Here is a 22264-nt window from a genome sequence, read left to right as displayed (position 1 = left end):
GAAATGATGAATTGAATGGATGTACTGCTGAATTTAACTAACTGATTAAAGTTAAGTTTTTAAAGAAAAAAAAAAACTACTATATTAGCACAATTCCCAGCGTGCATTGTTTGAGAGAAAACAGATGTGAACTTGAGTGTCTTTAATACTTATGAAGATAAGTCAAGGTTGTTTCTTTTCATAATAATGAAAACAGTGCAAACCATAATGAAGGTTAGCATGGAGTTCAGCCCCTACTCCCAGACATGTATAACTTAGTAATTATAACTATAAAGTCAAAGAGCTGCAAAAGTTGTAAGTTTTTCATGTTTATTGACGAACCAACTCTCCAAACTGACAAACTGAATAAAGATAAACTTTACAAACGGGCCACATTATTTATGTTGAAATGGATGTTTAAATTCAAAGAACTACCAAAAGATTTCAATAAATGAAGACATTTAAATAAAACAATCAAGACAAAGGTTTGCACAACCTAAAATTTTAATTAAGCTGAACGCGATTTGCAAATTCAAACAACTACCTCAGCAGTTCAATAAATTAACAAATCAAATCAACCAAACTAAAACAAGGGTTTAAACAACAAGCAATAATGAATCAAGATAACATTTGGTGGTATTAGAAGAACAAATTGTATTTTTTTTAATCAATCTGAAATTTCAAGGCTGTCCTTTCACTCACAATTTTAAATTGAAACAACAAACAACAACTGAAACAGAGAACGCTCTACCAGCTGTTTCACTGTGACATAGAGCAAATATGACTTAAAACTGCAGAGAGAGCCCAAGTCATGATGCCACATCTGGGCTAGCCTCTGTTCCGCTAGCCTCAGTAACTCAGGGCAAGCTCTCCTTGAGCATTTCTTCATGAGTCTCCGTGAAAAACTTAAGCACTGTCCACTGGTTTACTTTCAGTGTCATAAGACAAAAATTATTTTGTGGGCAAAGGAAAGACTACAGCTCCCGTGACAAAAAACTACAAGTGCGGTGGCACGGGTACCTACTGTGCGCCATTGTAACTTGGTTTCATCCATCTCCATATAACTAATTTTTCTCAGCTTTCTAGTGGTAATCTCTGCCTTCTAAAAAAAGGTTCTACCACGTTCAGTCCACTCTGTCCTGGTGTTATTCACGAGCCCTCAACTCAGACATGGACACGTTGTGACGTTTAGCCCACAAATGTCTAGGGCTTACGGGAGATGGTGTTCATTAAAGGCAGCTTAAAACATATATACCGAATGAACGATGTTATTAGACTGTTTTTCAAAAATCTACTATAATTATTTAAACACATAGAGACCCATATGCCACACTGTGGAGAAAGGCTCCTTTCCAAAAAAATGTCATATTAATAATAATACACTGATTCCCTCTCCTGACTGAGAAATACCACTTGCAGCCTCAGCATCAATTTACTAGCAAGTGATCCAAATGATTTTGTTGGCAGTTGACGCTGGGACAAAAGTGAACATTCATTACAGTACATATACTGTGTATTTGATGCCATATAGAGAGCCAAAGTAAATGCTTGTACAGAAAAGATTGCTGTACCAGAGGAGAAAACAAGACTATAATTTGGGAACATGTAAACTGTACTAATGAAAGAAGCCCTGTCACTTGTTTGACAATATTCCCAGATTGGGAGAACATTCACATGACAGAGAATTTGGTGATATGCACAGGTACCGTTAATCATCTCGAATAGCTTTAGCTACAAAGTTCCCTTTTACAGTATTTAGCTGGTCTGCATTAGCATTTTCCTCAAAGAAAACCACATTATGCGTCTTAAAGCAGCTTACCGAGTGAAGCCATAGTCGGCAGCAAAAAAAAATTAGCCTTCAGTTCATGACATGTAAGGCTCACTGCACCAATGGCAGAACCGTGTCTGTGATACCTAAGCAAGCCGCAGGGTAAAATGTCAGAAAGTGTTGTTTGATACAAAAAAGTCACACAATCATGCTAAATAATCAGAAAATGTTTCAAGTTTTCTTCCAAATTACGTTAATAAAAACAGTATGTTTAGTATAAAAAACGTCTAATTTAAAAACTGATTGAAGTCTCAGAGAGGATTCTGACCTTCTGTTCAGAATTTTGACTTAATACATTGAGGGATTTCTCTATATACCAACTTTGTAGAGAAGAGCGTATGAAATTTGAATTAAAGGGAAACTTTTGAGATTAACATCTGAGTTCTGATTTTATGCCACAAAAATTTTTATATTTGAGATTGTCAAATAAATGTAGAATTATTTTTTTCCAGAGTTTTTTTGTACAAGTTAAAATTGAACATAAGGCATACAAAAGGCCCGAAAGGGCTTTATTCATCACACAATTAAAAAAACAATATTGACAATGTCAAAGTTGTATTTAGCGTTTGATGTAGGTACGGCATACTCCGACTTTTTTCCAACATTCATCTCAGAATTTTGAGATCGATTCATTTCATACTTTTTTCCATGTGGCCCTATGATTCTTCCTTAACATTCAAACGGTTTCAGAGCAGTGCCTCTTCAGGCCAAGGCTGAACCAGCTGGGCGAAGTGGCCAACTGCCAGGCTCTTAATCCTCAGAGGCCCCGGAGGCCCCAGGTTCATTGGGTGGCAAGGTTTGTGGTAATTTGTTTTACTGATTAATAGAAACTGAAATGGAATGGCTTTGAGGTGACCCCTGCATTTTCACCTAATTCTGGGGCCCTGTCTTTTACAGTGACCCTGTGTTAAAATCCACTTTTCAAAAGTGTCTTCGACATTTCAGTTGATATTTTGCACACATGGTGCATATTCGCGGATGAAATCAACCTATAACCAAACTGAGCGGCGGAACACATGAGCCCAATAGGAACCCACGGCTCTCGCCTTAGCCTCAGCGGAAACCTTGGGTTAATGCAGCCCTGCTTCAGTCTGCCGGGCTCCTCGGTCCATCAATCCCGCAGTCCAGTCCAGACTCCAGTCCGTTATGATCCACTCCCTTTTACCCTCCGTGCCCCCCTCTCTGAACGCGGCGCTGTGATTGGACGCTGGCTGCTTGTCAGGAAGAAAGAGCTGCTGTGTTGAGGCCGAAAACTCAGACACAATCAGAACCTGGACGACAGTGGAATTCCTCCGTGGAGGGACGTATACTTCACTGGAAACACGCGAGGCGTTTTTAACTAGCTGAGCGTCCGTGGAGCACCGAGCGAGTCTCCGTGCTTCTGCTGTCGAGGCCGCCGCGGTTCTGGTTCTCCCCCTCGGACTGTGTGTCGCTGCCTGCTGGTCGCAGTAATCCAGACCCGCTGCTATTAATGAGCCTTAGAGGAGTGAGGCTGCTGTGTGGCGACATAGCCACAAACCTGTCTGAGATTCAAGTCTTTATCCAGCCCGGAGGGAAACATAACGGCTCAGCTGTTACTGCCGGTAGCCGGGGCTAACTGCTGCGGCTGCCGGACCGATAAACAACCAGATAAAGCTCCAACTACATGGAACAAGTCAGCGGCGGACCTCCGTCTCGTTTTGCGCTAGAAGAACTGTTATGACTGACCCAAAGACACCATTCTCCGTTTGAAGCAGCACCGCGGGCTTCGTTGCTGTGGATTTACTTGAACAAGGCTTCCTGAAAGCAGCAGTTTGTAGCCCCCCTGCATCAGGTGAGTGGAATCCGCAGTTACTCACGTCTGACTAGCACGGCGACCTTACCTCACCAGTCCCGCTGTAGCTGCTATGAACCGCCGGAACGACCTGTGCGGTTTTCACCTCTCATAACCTTAAAAAGTCCTTGTGCTAAAATTTCCATTGACGTCTCTCTCTCTCTCTCTCTCTATATATATATATATGTATGTATATGTGTCTGTGTGTATATATGTGTGTGTGTGTGTGTGTGTGTGTGTGTGTGTGTGTGTGTGTGTGTTGCTTCAGAGCGCTGGTAGCAACTCAGCAGATTGAGGTTCTATCACCCAAACCTACAGAAACCGTGGGGGGGGGGACGGTCCCTGAATTCCCCCTAAGCAATAGTAAATAAAGGAGGAGGAGAGGATTACCAGCGTTCGTGCGGTCAACCCCACGCTAAGTTTCCCACCTGACATTTTCTGACTCTTCACGTGTTTTTTTTTTTTTTTTTTTAAATTGGATAAACAGCGCGAAATTGTTTTCTTTTTGAATTTTATTTTGTAAAATGTGCTCACTGTCGTTGGTAAGTGTGCCGGTCGTGGTCCCCCTGCACTTCTTGCGCGTGCTGACCGACAGCCGTGGAGCGAGCGGAGTGGCAACAGTTGCACGCGGCAACGCTGCTACGCCGTAACAGCGGGAATGTTACTTTGCAGTAACAGGAGGCAGCGGACAACAAGGACATTAAATAGGGATGCGGTTGTTAAGCCAACCCGGTTTTCGTTTACTACTGTTTTTACCACTCATTTTAGCAAGTACTTATGTAGCCTAATAGGCTATACGTAATATATCCTAACAGTAAACGATGTTACATTCATATGAATCATATATAACGTCACTAAAAACATTTATTGTAAGTTCTGTTTTATCACCACGGTGTTGTATAACAATTTTCCTTGTGACCAAATTTTTTTCCTTTTGAGTTAACCAACTCTGCCCTTCAAAGCCTGTAGCTGTATCTCTCTCAGACCATGCAGTTTGTCTGAAAAATCCCAGCCAACGATATTCATCCTGATTCGCTTGAACTAAGTGCTAATGGCTTCTTTCACCTGATGCTCCATGGGGGATGGACTGGAGGTGGAAGTTGAGGCAAAAAAGAAAACACGTTCCAACATTACAAACTACATCATAGGTCAGCAAGTAATGGTGATTTCATCGGTGATTATTTATAAATTAAAGCCTTTAGTCTCAAAATGTTAAAGTTAATGACAAAGATTGGCCACAAGGTCCCGGAGTAGGGTTGCTATCAATGAAGATTTTTATTATTGATTATATTTTGTCAATTAATAGATTAACCATTTGGTCTGTAAAATGTCAGAAAATAGCCATCACAAGGTTGCTTCTTGTGTCTGGCAGTCTGAAAAATCCAAAGATATTCAGTTTACAGTAATATGTCAGAGAAATCAGCAAATCCTCACAGACGAGATGCTGAAACCAGTGAATGTGTTCCATTTGTGCTTGAAAAAGGACTGTCGTGATACATTTTTTGTCGTTTGACTAATCGATTAATTAGCTCATCTTTTCAGCCCAAACTGTACTTTTGTATGTGGTCTGCTTGTATTGTTGCACCAGCAGTCCAAAAAACCTGCCGGAAATCACTTTATGACAGAATATTATCTTATTATGGAAACTGTTACTAGGTAATATTTGGTGTTTTTGACTGACTTAATGTCCTCTTGTTTAATGGGCTAAAAAAAACATTACATTTCTGCACTGACAACAAACCGTGTGTATTTAAACTACCAAGAAACATCTATGAAGCCATTGCTGCTGTAAGATGAAATATCTATATCTGCTAAGTTTTAAGGAACAAAGATAGAGTCTTGGTGACATTGCACTTTTGAGATGTTGCTAGGATTCTGAACAGCTATAATGAGCATAAATTGAGCATTTTCTCAACATAATCCTTATCCTTCAATTTAAGTTTGGAGATGCGTGGTTTTCATCCGACAATCACGATATATTTCATGCAAAATATAAATGAAACCAGGTTTTGACCTGCCTAATTTTATCTTGACTGTAAAAAGTCATTTGTCTATAATATGCTTACCTGTATTGAAAGGATGGTGAGTAAGTTCACCTCACCTCAGAGAATTAGTTGTGGAGATTTAGACACTTACATGTAGTGAGTCGATAATCTTTAGACAATCAGTTGACGATCAATATCTCCATCTGTCCCGTGATACATAGTGTATCAGTGTTATGTCTGTTTGTCTTCATTAATGAGCACGGAGGCTGACGCTCTGGGGAATGAATGGTGGAACAGCAAACAAGCCTGTTCTATCCACTGCTTCATTGATTTCCCCATTCGGGCCCGTTGGCATTAAACAGCCACATTTCAGGTGATGCACTCATCACGATATAATCACTGGAGATATTCTGGAAGTTAATGCCCCTCCACTGAACACAAGCTCAGAGTCTGAAACGACTGCTTTACGAGTGTTGAAGCTGAGGGGAATATTTTGACCTCTACAGACAGTTAGGTGAAATCCAGGAGTCACACTATTCACCGCTGGACATGCTGAATGTAGTCATTGTTGGATTGTGATTGGTTGACTCGCTCTGTCTTTGGACTTTTCTCTTCACTAAACTCAGGAGAAAAACAAATAATAGCAACCAACCTCATCAGTAATACTCCTAACAGACAGCTCATGTTGTCCTTCATACGGAATGCTGATCCAGTGCTGCTACACTTAAGAAAAGTCATTTACTGGACTTAATTGAATCTGTGTGATAGCATGTCCCTCACTGGATTTATTGCACCTAACAGCTTCGTATCGGGAAAATTGAGGGACTTGCAAGACAAAATACAACCATGTCATGTTTCCGCCTCCGTGTTTTGATTATCTAAGCATTTCACTGAGCTGATAGGGAGCCTGGGCAGCATGAATTTGGACGTAACTTCAGTTAATGAGATTTTCACATTATTCATACACGGATTTACACTGATGTTATTACCATTAACACTGTAGATTTGGCATTACGAAACCATGCATTTGTTCTATAGCCATGCTCAGAGCTGTACTATATGATGTGTTGCAGATAGACAAATCCGACTTCAGCTGCTTATTCTCACTTTTTGGTTCATCCACATACAGCAGTGTGATTTTAAATCACTGACATATTTTAGTCAAAGTGTTTTGCAATTGAATTGACAAGCCCACATGGAACACATTTAGGTATCAACTTCCGCTGTTATGTGTATAGTTAAAGCAAACTCATCAATCAACAGTAGATGGACAAATGATATGACTTGTGTTGCATTAACTCAAAGGACAGTAAAACTTGTTTAATTATCATTATACTAAGTTAGAGCGGAAACAATTAATCAATCAACAGAAAAATAATTGGCCATTATGTTGATAATTTATTGATTGTCTCAGTTATCTTTCAATCCAAATGGTCCAACGTTCGAGGATTTTGCTGCTTTTTCTTTTCAGTATATTGTACGGAATGGAACATCTTTGGGTTTTGGCCTTAATGTTGAATAAAACAGGAAATGTGCAAGTTCCATCTTTGGCTCTGGGAAGTTATAATGGGCATTTTTAACTGTTTTCTGACATTCTATAGACAAAACAATTAATCAGTTAATTGTGAAAATAATCATATGATAAATATAATAAATAATCTTTCCGAAATTAACAATCTGGTAACCATGCCCCTTCAGGCAGTGATTGTGGTGGTGTGCGGAGGCATAGGAGTAGTAGAATTTCTCTCTCTCCGGCTGTCTTTTATCATTCTTCACACAACTACTCCTATCACATTTCATGTGAACAACTGAGCTCTGACAGACTGTCTGAAAATGTGCGTTGTTGCTCCTCTCTGCGACATCAAACTTTTCAACCCACCTTCAAGTGTGGCCATTCAGAATAGTTACAAACACTTTTGCCTTCAAATATGGTCAAAGGACACATTGTACAAACTTGGTTTCTAGCATACCCTCCTCTGATATGTCACTCATCGTTCCTGTTTTAATAGGTTGCTTGACACAATTTTCTCATTTCTTTCTTTTGTGGCCTGCTGAGACCCTGTTTGCTAAGGTCTAGAAATTTCCATGGTCCCAGAAATTAGGGCTGTTAACTTGTCATGAGAATCAAAGCTCACTTTTGTATTGTTTTCAACAGAAAGGTGCAGGTAGCCCCAAACGAATTATAAAACAATACATACTTAATACCCAAGTAATTTATTTTTCATTTAACATTATCAAGCAAATATTAGTCTTGAAATTCTCCTACAACCTCATTTGCATATCAAATCACCTATTACAAGAACTCTGTTGCATCTTGCCCTTTTCCAAAATAGAAATATAACAAACTGAACCTTGGGCTTCCCACTGCTTGAACTTTTAAGAACCTTGTAAAGCTTTAGTACCAGGTTCCCCAATGTGTTGTAGTGAACAGGACAAAACAAAATCAAAAGTGAGCCAACATATGAAAAGAAGTACAATGCATTGATCTCTTTAAAGAAGGTTATCATTACATTACAAGGTAATTGTGACAGTTTATCGTATTATGGATTTTAGGTAATATTTAAGGTTGGGGTTCGATAGCATTTATGAGAATCTATGTATCAAATCCAATTCTTTTTGAATTCTTTCTCGAATCTCTTTTGGTTTAGCTTTCAATATTTGCAAGTAACTAAAGTTATAAATGACTAAAAGCACCTGCAGCCCACTGACTTCGTACACCTTATTTTTCAGGAGTTACTTAATCCAAATACTGGAGCTCTTGAGAACTGTGAAGTTGATTAGCTTAAATGACTGATATGTTAAATTGAAAATTGAAAATTGGAAGATTCTGACTGCTGACACTGAAGTGACTCGGTCAGCTAGATTGTCTAGACTCACCACTCTGATCTTGTCTACAAAAACATATGGTCCTTGGCTGAGTGTAGACACTGGCGAAGAACAAATCAGCCAGACAACAGCCAAAAGTTTGATTTTGGCCTGTGAAGGCACAGCTAATTACAGAATTAAAGTTAATCAGCTACAGCTAATATAATCTTGTGATGTCTGTCATTTCAGCTGAAAGGGACAGTTTGCGCTGCTTAAAACAGAGAAGGCTGCTTACGTTACCTGAATGATTCATAGATTCCTCTTTACATTCTAATAAAAAAATGAGGGAGGAGAGATAAAATGCTTGACGAGAGATTTGATACCATTAGAGCTAAGTGAATTCAGATATTTTGCCGACTGGGAACCGTATCCAGAATGAAATTGGCTAATGGAACACAATTCATACTCATAATGCCCAACTATAGTGTTGGCAGTCATTTTTTTCCCCAATTGTCAACAAGGAGGTTTACCTGGAGGTTCGTACTATCCCTCTGAAATCCTACCCTCCTCTGTAGTGGCACTGTAACCAACCAGTAGGTATCAACAGAGTGACAACAAGATCACTGGCTTCCCACCTCCAAAACACTGCCACTTGGGTTTGTTGGAAATCACAACCCCAGGTCTCTAACCTGGTGGTTTAACTGTTTACTGCAGCTAATTATCATTTTCAAAATTATCAGTTTTTATGCATAGTATTTACTCGTATATCATATTTTAATAACATTTTGGACAATATTGGAAAATGCCCGTTATAAAAAGCTAAAGTGACACCTCCAAATATCTTATGTTTGACAAACAATCCAAAACCCAAAGATATTTCAGTTCGCAGTAATATAAAACAGAGAGGCAACATAAATTTTCATATTTGAGAAGGTTCAATTTGAGAATGTTTGCTTATGTCAATGTTTGCATTTTTACTTGGAAATTCTCAACATAGATCATAATCAACTCTATCTGCTTTACTGCTTTGCAAATGGTCCTTTTGAAAAAAATTAAATTAGAGGCTTTAAAAATGATAAAAACTGCTGTTAAATGGATCTTTTTTTTTTAACCAAACACCGGGGAGATTGTTATTTCTATTTACGTGCAGCTTCATATCTTTCATTAGCTATAAAATTTAATAATTCTAATCATGAAGAGACTAGAAAAGTTTTATAATCTATTGACGTTGAATGACAGAAAAATACAAGTAATGTTCCAAAACTATTACAAATTTTTCACTTATTGAGTGGAGATTTCTCACCAGTAGCCATACTGATAGGGTTTTAAATTGAGCAAACAGTATGAATACCCAGACTCACTCTGGAGTAGTCCCTTTTACAAAGTTGTAAATATTGCCTCCTGAAACATGCAGACACCTTGTTTATTTCAAACCCAGCAGTGAGGCTGAAATAAAAGCAACAACCAGTAAACACAATATGACTGCAGCAGCAGCTCCGGGGGACATTGGGAGTACATCAAGCATAGCGCGGTGAATGCAGGTACAATAAGGACCTGCACACACAGGAGTTTGGGTCATGAGTGGAGGAAGTGTCACAGAGAAATGATTGACTTATTATCATAGATGTCTGCAGTTTCAATTCAGAGAATATGCTTTTATTGAAAAGACTCCTTTCACCTTTGGCTTTGAGTCTGTGATACTGGGATAATCTGTCTTCTGCTCTACATATCATACCACCTTCCATGCGGGAGTGAAAAAGTAAAATGAAATGGATCAGATAACAAATTGATTTTTTTTTAATTTATCAGTTTAGAAATTGATGTTCAGAAGGATTCATTCGGAAATCTTTTTTTTAAATTCAAATTGTTTTTCAAATGTTGTTCAGTTGAGGTTCTGGAGCAGAATTCAGAGTTACTATCTGTAGTGAAATCACTGTCGTACGGTGATAAGACGTGTCCTGCGTGGAGTTGATAGGTTTATCAGTTGTGGAGTGGTGTCCCTCTCCTGTTCAATGGTTGTGTGAAGTTCTTGGATACTGGCATTTAGTAGTGGTACCCGCTGCTGTATGCTCTAGTACAGAACATCTCAAAAACTCTAAAAGACTTTAGAGGTGGCATATCGTGAAGAACTAGACACTGAGTAGTGTGTCAGAATCTGTGATTGTGTATTTCATATCGCAAACGTTTGAGGTAAAAGGAGGTGTTGTTGCTCTTTAAATAAATATACACAAACTTTCATCAGAATCCTGAGGTGGTCCTTTTAAAATTCGTTCTGAATAGAACAAGCTGTCTGATGTTTGGCTTGATTTTGGTGCAAAGTGAAAGTCTTTACGTTTTTTAAGATCACATATATTGTTTAGGGAATTAAATGTTGGCCACAGTAGTCCAGACAGAGTCGATGGAAATGGATGGATGTCAGCTGATTGGTAGGCAGCATCAAAGTTATTAGTAAGCTGGTTAGTACGTACTTAACTTACATTTAGTCTATAAGTGCAGTGTCTCTATAAGAGCCTTTGAATGAATCTTTGTAGCGTCCTAAATAATGGTGTTTGTGTTGTAAAGTTTATGTTCATCAGAAGAAATCCAGTGAAATGTAACACTGTGATTGTTGTGCAGTCTTTCCTAGATGTATAGAGGCAGTGAGGTGACCATTCAGTGCCCTGAAGAGATGCTGCTGAAATAACCTCTGACATTCAGACTGAATGGAATGGCCTTTTTCTTTCCATCCTCATTCTGCAGTGGGCAGTCATGTGGGAGTAATTCAGAGGCTGGTTACCAGGCTGGTTTCATGGCTGCTTACCACCAACATTTTTCTGTCTCATGCAAGAGCAAGACTGTCAATCAGCCGGGAGCTTAGGTTTGTATGTAGAGACGTGGAGCTTAGGTCCTATGGTCTAGGTTTATGATAATGTGCATTTATAGAAATACACACGTTAAAGGTTTTCCTATTAAAACATTTATATTTAAATGACAGATGCCCCTTTTTTGCTAACACATACCTACAGTAAACGGTCTCTTTTTGATCTTAATTATCTAACGTTAATGTTTCCCTTCAGCTTCTGCGTGGTGTATCCTTTCATTTAATGAAAGACATGTCAGACTCGTGTGCCTGAGTCAGGTTTACATGAAGGTCACAACAGCAATCTTTCAAGGGCAGACCTGTAACATGTCTGATTTGAATGTTGTTACAGTCATGTAAAAACTGAGATTCATAAGGTTAAATACACAGAGATTTCAAATGCGCATTTTATAACAGCGTGTCTATACCTTCTGAGTAGACATGGTGTACGAGAACTGTTTAGTAGTTGTTGTTGATGATCAATTATCATTTGTTATGCATAAAGAAAATATGACCAGGCAAATAAACCAAGAAACACTGTGAATGAGCCAATTTTAAGTGGCTGAGGGGATTTTTTCTCATGTCAGCTCAGTCTATAAAAAAAATTTCCCTTCAGAAATAATCAATAATATTAAAATAATAACACCATTTGTCTCTTTTTCGATACTTTATTGTTTTTCATGAAATTCCTTTGGATTAAATCATTAATATCCAGCAAAACGTAAAAACGTACAACATGTCAGAAAATAGGAATTAAAGTCGCAAGTTAAGAGTCTTAATAACACTAAGTTTTCCAATCCATCACTGATGCAGCTTGTGAGAAATCTGTGATCACTCTTTTCCCAGCCTGGAATAATGAGAAATATGTTAACACTTAACTTCAAGTCCCCTTATTGAGCATTTATAAGCAGTATGTAAACATTTGATGAATGGTTTAACACACTAATGTAGTTGTACACAGCTAGACATTTAAAGTGTTTATTAATGTACATTACTTGTCAATAATTCAAACTTCTCCTATGAAGACATTTTATATTATTTTTTACATTATTCCATCCTGTATTATCGTTCATTATCTGTTTTTACAGTAGCCTTCACTTGTGAGTTCCCACATGAGGCGTTATAGCTGTTGATAATTTTATTAATACACAAAATGGCATCTGCTTACAATGACATTATATCGTGTTATAAACCAATTATTACATGTTTATACACTGCTTAGAAATGTTAAATAGGGGACTTAAAGTGTTGCCAAAAATACTTTATTATTAATGGCCTCCGTCCAGTTACAGAGAAGCCCAGGGCACTCCCAGAACAGCCGCCCCACACTAAACTCCTATATTGGCCTAAATGTTAGTTCTCACATTTTATTTGTAACAATCACATTTTAGTGCCTTCGATCACACAGTCAAAGAAATATAAAGTGTGTGTCATGGTCTGAGTTTAGTAACAAACTCAGTACATTCTTGTGTTTTAAGTTTTGATCACATTGGAAGGCAGTGGTGGAGTAGTGAGCAGGAACAGGGATAAAGGCAATACATCGCGCAGCTCTGCCCTCCTTTTCCATCACCTTTCTCTGTTTCCGTTACAGTTAGACGATCATGAGACAAGATTAGCTTTGTAAAAATGTGTTGCCTGCTAAGCTGTTTTCCTGTGCTGCTCATTGTACACTGACACAGTTCCAAAAAAGGGGCCTGATGATTTAACAAACAGCATGCAGTTTGAATCGGGACTTGTCTGCTAATAATTTGAATCCTTGACACTCCTTCTTGATGTCATTATTTTTCATCTCACAGCTGTTCTCCAGAACGGCTACTGCTCCCTTTTGCCCACCAAATGCCAAATATTGTGCAAGCTTTGTGCATCTTTGTCATTTTGGTCCTGTCGTGTCTGAATAAAGCCGTTAGGAAATATTTACTGAACGGACACCTATGTTAAGACAACATTATAACATCTTCCATATCTGCAAAGGGCTTACAGCTCCATTTTATTTCTGCTCAAGATAAAAATTAGGGGTGGGATTCTTTAGGAATCATCATTATTTGATTCAGTCGGATTCCTGGTGTCACGATTAGATTCAGAATGGGTACTTGATTCAAAACCGATTCTTGATTGAATAAATAGAAAGGGGGCGACTATTTTTAGGCTCTTACTCCACTGAAATGCAAAATGAAAAATAATTGGCAGTTACGCTGACTGGTCTTGACGAAGGTCACTGTCTGAGGAAAATAGGAAAATACAGAGAAAAGTGTGTGAGAGTAATGCAGCTTTTAATGTTAATTGCATTATTTTGGGAGCATGTTTTATTTTTTTTTCCCCACCCCTACTAAAAATATCAAGTCACCCTTTTGCCATGAATCATTTGGGACTCACTGTCTCATAGAAATGTAGCAGTTTTCTGTGTGATCATCTTTCTTCGGTGCTTAGTGACACACCGTTATGTCAGCACAGTCAGAATATTGTAAGTACTGAATTGAAAGAATCTCATTAAATGTTGCAATTTCACAGCACAAATGGAAAGTGTTAAAATAGCATTTGGTAGAAGTTGTCTCCCAGGTGGCTCAGTGTCTTTTTCAGTGTTAACTGATAAAGATAGACATTTTAATATCAATGAGTGGTGATGAATGTGATGACATAGGAGTTTGCAGTTTGAATGAAAATGTATGAAGTGAGACCCCATCACACATCCAGGCGCAGCTGGACCAGAGAATTAGATAAACAAATTAACTCAATTTGAATTTGGACCAAGGATAAGCTTGAAGCTCTGTCTAACTCCAGTTACTAGACAGAGCTTCAGAGCTTATCCTTGGTCCAGTAAATGTTGAGCCAGGTCAGCTGCTGGGAAGATACAGCCCAGTTAACATGGCTAACCCTGAATACTGGCCAAGTTACATGTCCCATGGTGCTGTGCTGGGCTTATTTCGTTTAACAGAAGAGCTGTTTTGAATGGGGGCTGGGCATTAAACATGCTTTTTTTAAAAGATGTGTATGCACATGAAATAAAAACATCAAAGCCATATCATTTTTCAGTGATTTAAACGTTTTTAATTCACAGTGCCTTGAGTTTGAGTATTTATGAAACTGCCTTTTTCATCATTTTTTTTTTTTTAGTTAGGGTTGAAGTTTTCTATTGTACACAAGTTGCTGTTTGAAGTAGGTGTGCCCGGGCTTCACTGACATGATTTCACATAAACCATGATATAGCACACATAGCTAGCTCAAGTTTAAGTTACAAGGCACAGTTGCACACAAATACCATTTGTATCACTTTACGCACTAATAACGTGGACATCCTGGGGATTGGATGTTTTTTTCTTTTTCAAGCTTGCAAAAACCATACAACGGTATTACAACCAGCCAAAACAGGACTATATATCTTAAGCAGCATAGACGCAGTGGAGGGTGACATAAGAGGGGATGTGAATGAGTGGTAGGGGATTTGAATTTACATCGTAACAATGAACAATACTGCACAAAGTGTAGAAGTAGTAGTAGTAGTCGTAGTCAACTGTATATGTAATACACTTACTCTAAAAGTGATTTTGGCATTAGGTTACTCTTTAAGGGCACATCCTGCATTGGCATTGAACGCTGCCATAGGATGAAAATCATCCAGTATAAATGTAATGCACTCGTTAGGCAAGGGACAGGGACAGGGGGAATGGTCAGAATTGAGGGAAGGATAAATGCACCTAAATACAGAGAGGTCCTTTAGAAACACCTGCTCTAGATTGCACTGGACCTGAGACTGGATTAACGGTTCACCTTTCAGGATGACAATCACCCTAATCACAAAGCCAAGACAACGCTGGAGTGGTCTGGGACAAGTGTGTCCTTGAGAGGCCCAGCCAAAGCACAGACTGAAAACCCCCAGAACATCTGTGGAGAGAACTGAAGTTGGCAGTTGAGATGCCTCTCATTCAATCTAATGGAATTACTGGATAAACTTCCCAAATAGAGGTGTGCAAAGACTCGAAGCTTTAACTGACCCTTCGCTAAGCCTCGCCCCATTGTTGTTGGCCGGTGGTAGTCCGTTGCGCTGTCCATGCTAGAATGGCGCCCAGACTATCACAAACTCCCTGAAGAAGTAGCCAATTCCTGGAAGAAAAAAAAGGAGTTTCAGAGAGACGCAGACAGAAGTGTCTACATTATGCATTTGAGGGATACATCTAGGATGTCAAACTGATTCAGCAGTGAAAAAATGTTAAAAAGATAAAGATAGAAGCTAAAGCCTAAAGATCAGAATGGAAAAGTGAACCATCACATCACCTGGCAATCGAGACAGAAGACTACGAAATTTAGGAGCAACACTGTTCCTGTAAAGCAGGGTAGCTTCACTGTTTAAAAGCAAAAGCAGCATGTGTATACATTCAGTATACCCTCAGTAGCTAGCAGAGCATAGAAGTGCTAGTTAATGATTGATGTGCTGTACTCTGTTAATGTTAGCTCCACGGGGTTTTTGCCTCCATCTGATCGAACTTACTTTGATCGGTATCACTGTTACACGGGCCCCATGCACAACTTTTAACCATGAGTAGTTCAAAATCCACAAAAACCAGCCTGAAAATGATGAAAATCTGAAATGATTGCATAAGAGTCTATGTAGCACGGCTGTATATTTGTTGGAATGAGAGATTTCAGTCTTTGATTTTTAAATAAAGTGGCAGAATTTGCTAAAAACATGTTTTCATTTCAGATTATTGAGAGTAAATTGATGGGCAAAAATGACAACTTTATCCATTTAAAATTAAATCAACAGAACAATTAAGTGTGCAAAAAGTGAAGGGGTCTGAATACATTCTGAAGGCACTATACATAGCTAATCTTCTGTTTATATTAAAGTAAAAGTCAACTTTAATGCGTTAGCTGTTGTTTTTTTTTGTTTTTTATGAAAAAAAAAGCACAAAAAAGTTAAAATTGCCTCCACATCCACAGTACTTGATAGTTACACTAGCTTACCTTTTTATCAGTTTCAGTGTGCTGCCCGCATGTTTTCGTAGTTTGTCTCAGCTGTTTTGTTGCGGCTTCTTGTGTAATTCTCAGTAGACTGTGGATGAATTTAGTCCTTAAATCTGTTTCTTCCCAGAACAGGTAACGTCAGAAAACGTTACTGACAGAGACATAACTTTGGAAGGTGTTTCTTATTGATAGTCGTGCAACAGGTCAAGCAGCTAAATCAACCTATGAACAAGATATATTTTGGGAGGAGGAGGAAACTGTTGTACTAGTCAGGAGCTAAAGTTCTGCAGATGCATGCAGGTTATTGACTAAGACCTTCCATTAAAACGTCCATTCGTCGGTCTTTCACATTATCATTTAGTTTTTATTCGTTGATGAAAAATGTAATACATTTTGTCCTAGTTTTCATTTTCAAAGGTTACTTTTTACTTAGTTTGTCTTCTTTTTCATTGTGGAAAAATAGGTCATGAACGTATATTTTTCTTCATATATTTCATTGATGCAATTAACACTGGTATTAAGGTCGCTGGCAACATTTGACGTGTGAAACATTTCCTTTTTGTCTCAGGAGTCTTTTACAGATCCTCTGTTAGTTTGGCATGAAGGTTGTCACTGCCAAAGGCTTGCGCTATCGATTTTGACAGAGGAGGGTAGATATTGACCTACTGGGATGTATAGAGAAAACCACTATGCCCAGCTGACACCCAGCTGTAGACCTCCAGAGATTTCTGCCTGTTTCTCATAGGCTTGTTCCAGTATTTAAGGCATTCTGCTTCTGTGTTACTAACACAGTGGTACATTTTCCTTTTTCTTTTTAGCTCAGTATTGGTTGGCACAAGTATTGTGTCCTGTTAAAGCACAAACACCTTTTTAGTCTCAGCAGGCTGACTACTAATAACCAATCCAGGCGCTACTGGATTCCTGATTTCATGAGAATACTCAAAAGTGCTGGACAGTGGGTGTACTAAAATGTACCATAGCCATAGTGAAACCAGGATAGGTATTGTAATTTGCTAATGCATTATGGAAAACCTTAACAAAAGACCTCTGTTGTGCTGTCGCACATTAATACAACAGAGCCAGGACGTTCTTCTAATAAATGTGGAGATAATATTAAGGGTTCACTTAGCCTCAAATAAACTAGTCCTTATGAAGTGTCATCCTGTCACATCGAAAGACAAAAGTGTTTTTCTAGCTGTTTTGAATGGCTGCGCTAGTGTTCCTGACAGCTTTTGCATGTGTTCCTTAACACTCATCTTTTATGTTAAGTAACTTGTGGTTAATTTAGATATTGGTCTATGTGAGTGGTTTTTCAGTATAAGGTGGTCTTAATACACTTACCAAGTTCTGCTACCCAACGTGAACCTATCAAGCAATTTTGTTAAAGGTCCATGCTTTGGTCAGGTTCAGCTTTGGTTTATTTTGAAATATTTTTATGAAGATCTCCAATGGAGATCTGTTGAGTTTTTGGTGGCACTTGAGCTGCATTATGGGTGACATGAGTACAGAGTCCAGGAACATGTCTTGTGACAGCTTCTTTTTCTCTCTCTGACATTGTCAAATTCCTTCCTCCATATGTGCAATGTGACATGCCATGCCCAGTGGGAAGAACTGTAATGCAGGTGTCTAGGAATGGAAGCTTGTGATCCTAAAGCCTTTTGTGATTTTTGTATCTTAAGTTTAATTCAAGTCCAGGTATCGAGTCTATATAGCTTCGATGGCTTGCTGTCTTTTCTTATGGTTGTATTTTGCAATCCAGGATGTAAAGAAGAGGCCTTTGTAGAAACAAAAAAAAAGACTTCTGTTTTTCAAAGATCAAGTCATGTTGCGAGCAAACAAAAATCCATTCACCTCCATTGTATTGGGGTGATGGTAGAAGTCTCAGAGGTTTTCAGGCCCCTGAGAAGTCTTTTTAACTTTTCAGGACAGTCTCGTCACTACATAGCAGGGGTTGATTTCAAACATCTCTCTAGCCTTGGCTTTGTAGTTGTGGTCACCCCTTTCATCAGTCCTGATAATATTTTAATAACTAATTTTATTCCTGAACACAAGTAGCAAGCAGTCAGCAGTCAGGTAACTCTAAATTACGTATTTGGAAAATAAATCGCAGCAAAAGACACTGGAAAATGTCTGTTATAATCCTTCAGTCCATTGTAAACTGAAAGAGGAAGTACAGCGCTTTGCAAAATCTAATGGAGGTTTACAGTGGATGGTTTTGAGAATAAATGCTTTCCTGAAAAGTGATGCGATCTGCTAGAGAGAAGACATATCACAATGTTGGAGAACTACAATACAGTTTTGTATGGTCATCAATTAACTTGCAGAATTAACATTCATTAGCAACAGCTGATATGACCTGCTGCTGCCAGCTGGCAGCACCCTGGTCACTCACAGATAGTTTTTCGCATTCACACGCCAGTTTTCACTGTCAAATGCATCAAATGCTGCCTGTAGAACCCAGCAGTCATTAATGAGCAACACCAGCTGGCTAAGGTGGACAAAACACAGCAGAGTACAATAAAGCAAGGATTGGCATGTCATTGGCTTTATTTTAGTTGAAACTGATCCACCTTCCTGGGCATTCTGCTGTGAAGCTTTGTTCAGTGGATTCCCAGCTTCCCCTTATCTCAGCGGTGACGCTTGGGGGTGAAATGTTGTAACTAATAGAAATGACAGTCCAAATTAGGAAGATGGGACCAAGATTGTAGTAATTTAAAGAGTTAAATTTCACATACAGGGTTTAACGTAGTTTGTATGGTTGGTTGAAAATAACACAAGGACAATGCCGGATTGATATCTGTAGACCTTTATGTCATCGCACACGGGAAGCTGTATCCTGTGTTCAAGTGTTACCCTCCACTCTGATAGTCCTCAGCTTCCATGGGGAAGACACTGATGACCCCATTTCTGTTTTTACTATACCCTATTTTGCTCCCTATGCAATGTGTTCTTAGATGGGTTGGTGGGTGCAGGATTAGGACCCTACCACATACAGAACATGACTCATGGTTAAAATGATTTCAATCTTGTTATTTCACAAAGGATCAATCAAAGAAATACTGTATATTTGTTGCACATCAGCTATAATAATCATTAAAAAGGATGATTCATGCATGTCCAAAGTTTTGAATTACTGATCACTAAAGAGTAAGCTATTGAGGGTTTGTTAAATATGGATTACTGAAGAAATTTTGGACATAGCCTAGTTTTGTTTTGTTTTGTTTTTTTTTAAGCTGAATTTTTCCTCTAACTTTAAGTATTCTAGAAATAAGCATTCAACAAACTGAACAACAATACACAGTTAAAGTGATGGAGTTTAACTTTTTGTGAACTAACGGGGCTACTTGGCTTTTGACTTGCAGCCAGAGAGAGATGCAGACGGAAAAAAGATCACCGTGCTGATGAATGTTTCAGTAGGATGTGTTTTGTTTTTTTTTGTTTTTTCTGCCTAGCCTCCAGCTTAAAGTTGTCCATGATTAATTGCTTCATCTGGGCCACTAAAGGTCTGTGTCCGTCCCAACTAAACAGTAGTTCATCTTCAACCTGTTGTATAAATGTATAGTGCTGTTTCGTATAAAAAGAAGTTCAAATGCCAAGAGTAGCTGGGAGATGTTGTCTGCCCCTGAGTGATAACCAACCACCCAACTGAGCAACCTGCCTGTCACAGTGTGAGTGAAGTTTACGCTGGTAGAGTAATTAAATGGAAACATTTTCTGAGATTTAAGGCAGACATAGAGGATACAATGAGTCCAAAGTGGTGACAAACAATTTCTTTTTGAGTGCACTCTTGGAGAATAGATTGTAGGTCTCCATGGTAACAGAAGCTTTACATTTCCCAGATCAAACCTTGAAAGGTGGAGAAGAACCCTGGTAGAGGAGTGATTTCAAGGGTAATTTTTGTTCATCACAACTTCAGTCTTTGTAGTTTTTTTTTCCATTATTTCTTTCAAATATCATAACAATAAGGGTATTTCCTAAAAACAAACCGTTCAAAGAACCAAATATTTTCTAATGCTGTTGTTCATTTTGTGCATTGATTAGGAGTGAAACTACTGATAATTTTGATTATTTATTAATATATTGATTATTTTCTCAATTAATCAGTTGATCATTAAAACAGAATATGAGAGTGAAAGTCCATCCCAGTTTCCCAGAGTCCAAGGTAACAAAAAAAAAAGAGTCAAAAGGATTAATTGATCATAAACATTGCTGCCAAATAATTTTCTGACGATAGAGTAATTGATTCATTGACTAATTGTTGCAGCTCTAATATAGAGCTGCTGGTCCTGGTCTGTCACCAACTGTGCACCAAGGTCAGCGCTGGTTTCAGTTCATTTAGGTTAGCAAATAGACAGAGGCAGAAACTAAACAAAAAATTTAATCACTTCAGGGATGAAAGTTATCATTCATCATCCTCATTTGTATTTTCTTCCTCCTCTTCTCTTCTATTTACACTCTTGGCATCTGACCTGTGACAGGCTCATATTAGATAAGACCCGCCCTCTTGACAAACAACAGAACAAATGACAACCTGTGACTGTGATGGTAGCAAGATGGAAAGTAAGGGTGGGGGAGGTTGGGGTGGTGAATGAGCATGTAAGTCATCTGACTGACTTTTAAAGTTTGGTGTTTTATAACTGTACGCACAGTCTTTCCTAACATTATCCAAGTGTCTAAGTTCCCTATCCTTACAATACCATAGCTGCTGTGGAACTTCAGAAAGAAAGAAATTTAAAAATATTGGCATTTAACAATAAAAATGATCTCACTGAATGTAACTTGTTTGCAGTTGAGTTTGCAGGTTTTTCTGTTTTTTACATCCAACATCAACGTTCTTTCTGACAATAAGATTGGACTGTCTGGCTGTTGTGTTTCCTCCCTGTCTGAATTTTTTTCTAGTGGTTCCCAGAACTCAGCAATTAACTTGGTACCTGCCATCTTATGATTACACTTTGTGATAAACCATGGCATGATGGGTTGAGTGGGGATCCTAGATTTGGTTTCCTTCTTAATGATACCACTAATCATCATGAGTCAAGGTATGGGTTGGGTCTGAGGAAATGTGAAATCTTATTACTGCATCAGGACCAACTCTGAGTTAGACATCAGTAACCTGATTTGCATGAAAAGCAGCCCGTGCCGATTGTGCACTACACTTAGCCTCTGAGGATTTGTGTGAATTTTCACCTCTAAATGCATTTATGTGGTTAAAAGCTCCAGTGACATACATACTCTAGAGCCTCCTTTGGATGGCAGTACACACGTCCCTCCCTGCTATAACAGAATACTAATGAGTTTAAAGCCAAGGTGATATAATGAAATGGAAGGCAACTCCCTCTGCACAATCAATAAATTTTTTTCCTCTCTGTGGGTAAGGCAGAGGCCATTTAGTCCACAGTACATTCTGTACTCCTGTCAGAGTAATGTGGATTGTTTTGACCTGTGGCCACTCTTGATTATCATGTCTAGAGAGAGAGAGAGACTCTCTGCTGGTCTCCACAGAACAGAAGCAGCTCTTCATCTTTGTACTTCTATCCAACTGTGTGGCTGTATACGCATGCTCGGTCATGCTCAATGTGCTTTGTTTTTTTTGTCACTTCCTGCTCTTCTCAGCTCTTATAGCTGATGGAAAACTGGGTCCCTTCTCTCCTCCTCAGTTGTTGAAATGTCTGGATGGAGTCAATGGTGGAGGAAACGTTCGGCCTCTGGTGTCACCACCTCACAGAAGAGTCGTGACGTGTTCCTCTGGCTCAATGTTAAGGGCAGTTTGGGATCAAACCAGAAGTGACAGGTTTAATAGGCCATTGTCAGGAATTGTCTCTACAGCCGAAAAGATTTCTGACACCAAGGGATTTCTTCTCTTTGTACTGCATGATATGAACTGGCTGTATGCTTTTTCACGTTTTGAAAGTGGAGGGGCTTTGAGAATTGATATACAAGAATCAATGATGACTGGGACGAATGGCACAAACACTTCACTGGTTTGCACTAATGAAACAGAAAATGTCAAACTGTGTTCATCTACATTCAGAGGATATGACAAAAGAAAATCTAAA

General features: G+C 38.7%; 1 protein-coding gene across 2 annotated transcripts in view; it reads left to right on the top strand.

Annotated features, from left to right (window-relative positions):
- Positions 1-2956: 2956 nt before the first annotated feature.
- Positions 2957-22264, top strand: part of large1 (LARGE xylosyl- and glucuronyltransferase 1) — a 112872-nt gene continuing 93564 nt past the window's right edge. Inside the window, exon 1 of one of the 2 annotated variants that reach the window (XM_040150637.1) lies at positions 2957-3620. The gene's annotated coding sequence lies outside the window, so the exon portion shown is untranslated. The remainder of the gene's footprint in view (positions 3621-22264) is intronic. The other variant, XM_040150628.1, reaches the window with a different exon arrangement.

Source organism: Xiphias gladius, chromosome 2, assembly GCF_016859285.1.
Source record: "Xiphias gladius isolate SHS-SW01 ecotype Sanya breed wild chromosome 2, ASM1685928v1, whole genome shotgun sequence".
Classification (NCBI taxonomy): Eukaryota; Metazoa; Chordata; class Actinopteri; order Istiophoriformes; family Xiphiidae; genus Xiphias; species Xiphias gladius.
The sequence above is the reverse complement of the archived record's forward strand: the minus strand, read 5'-3'. Positions and strand labels throughout refer to the sequence as shown.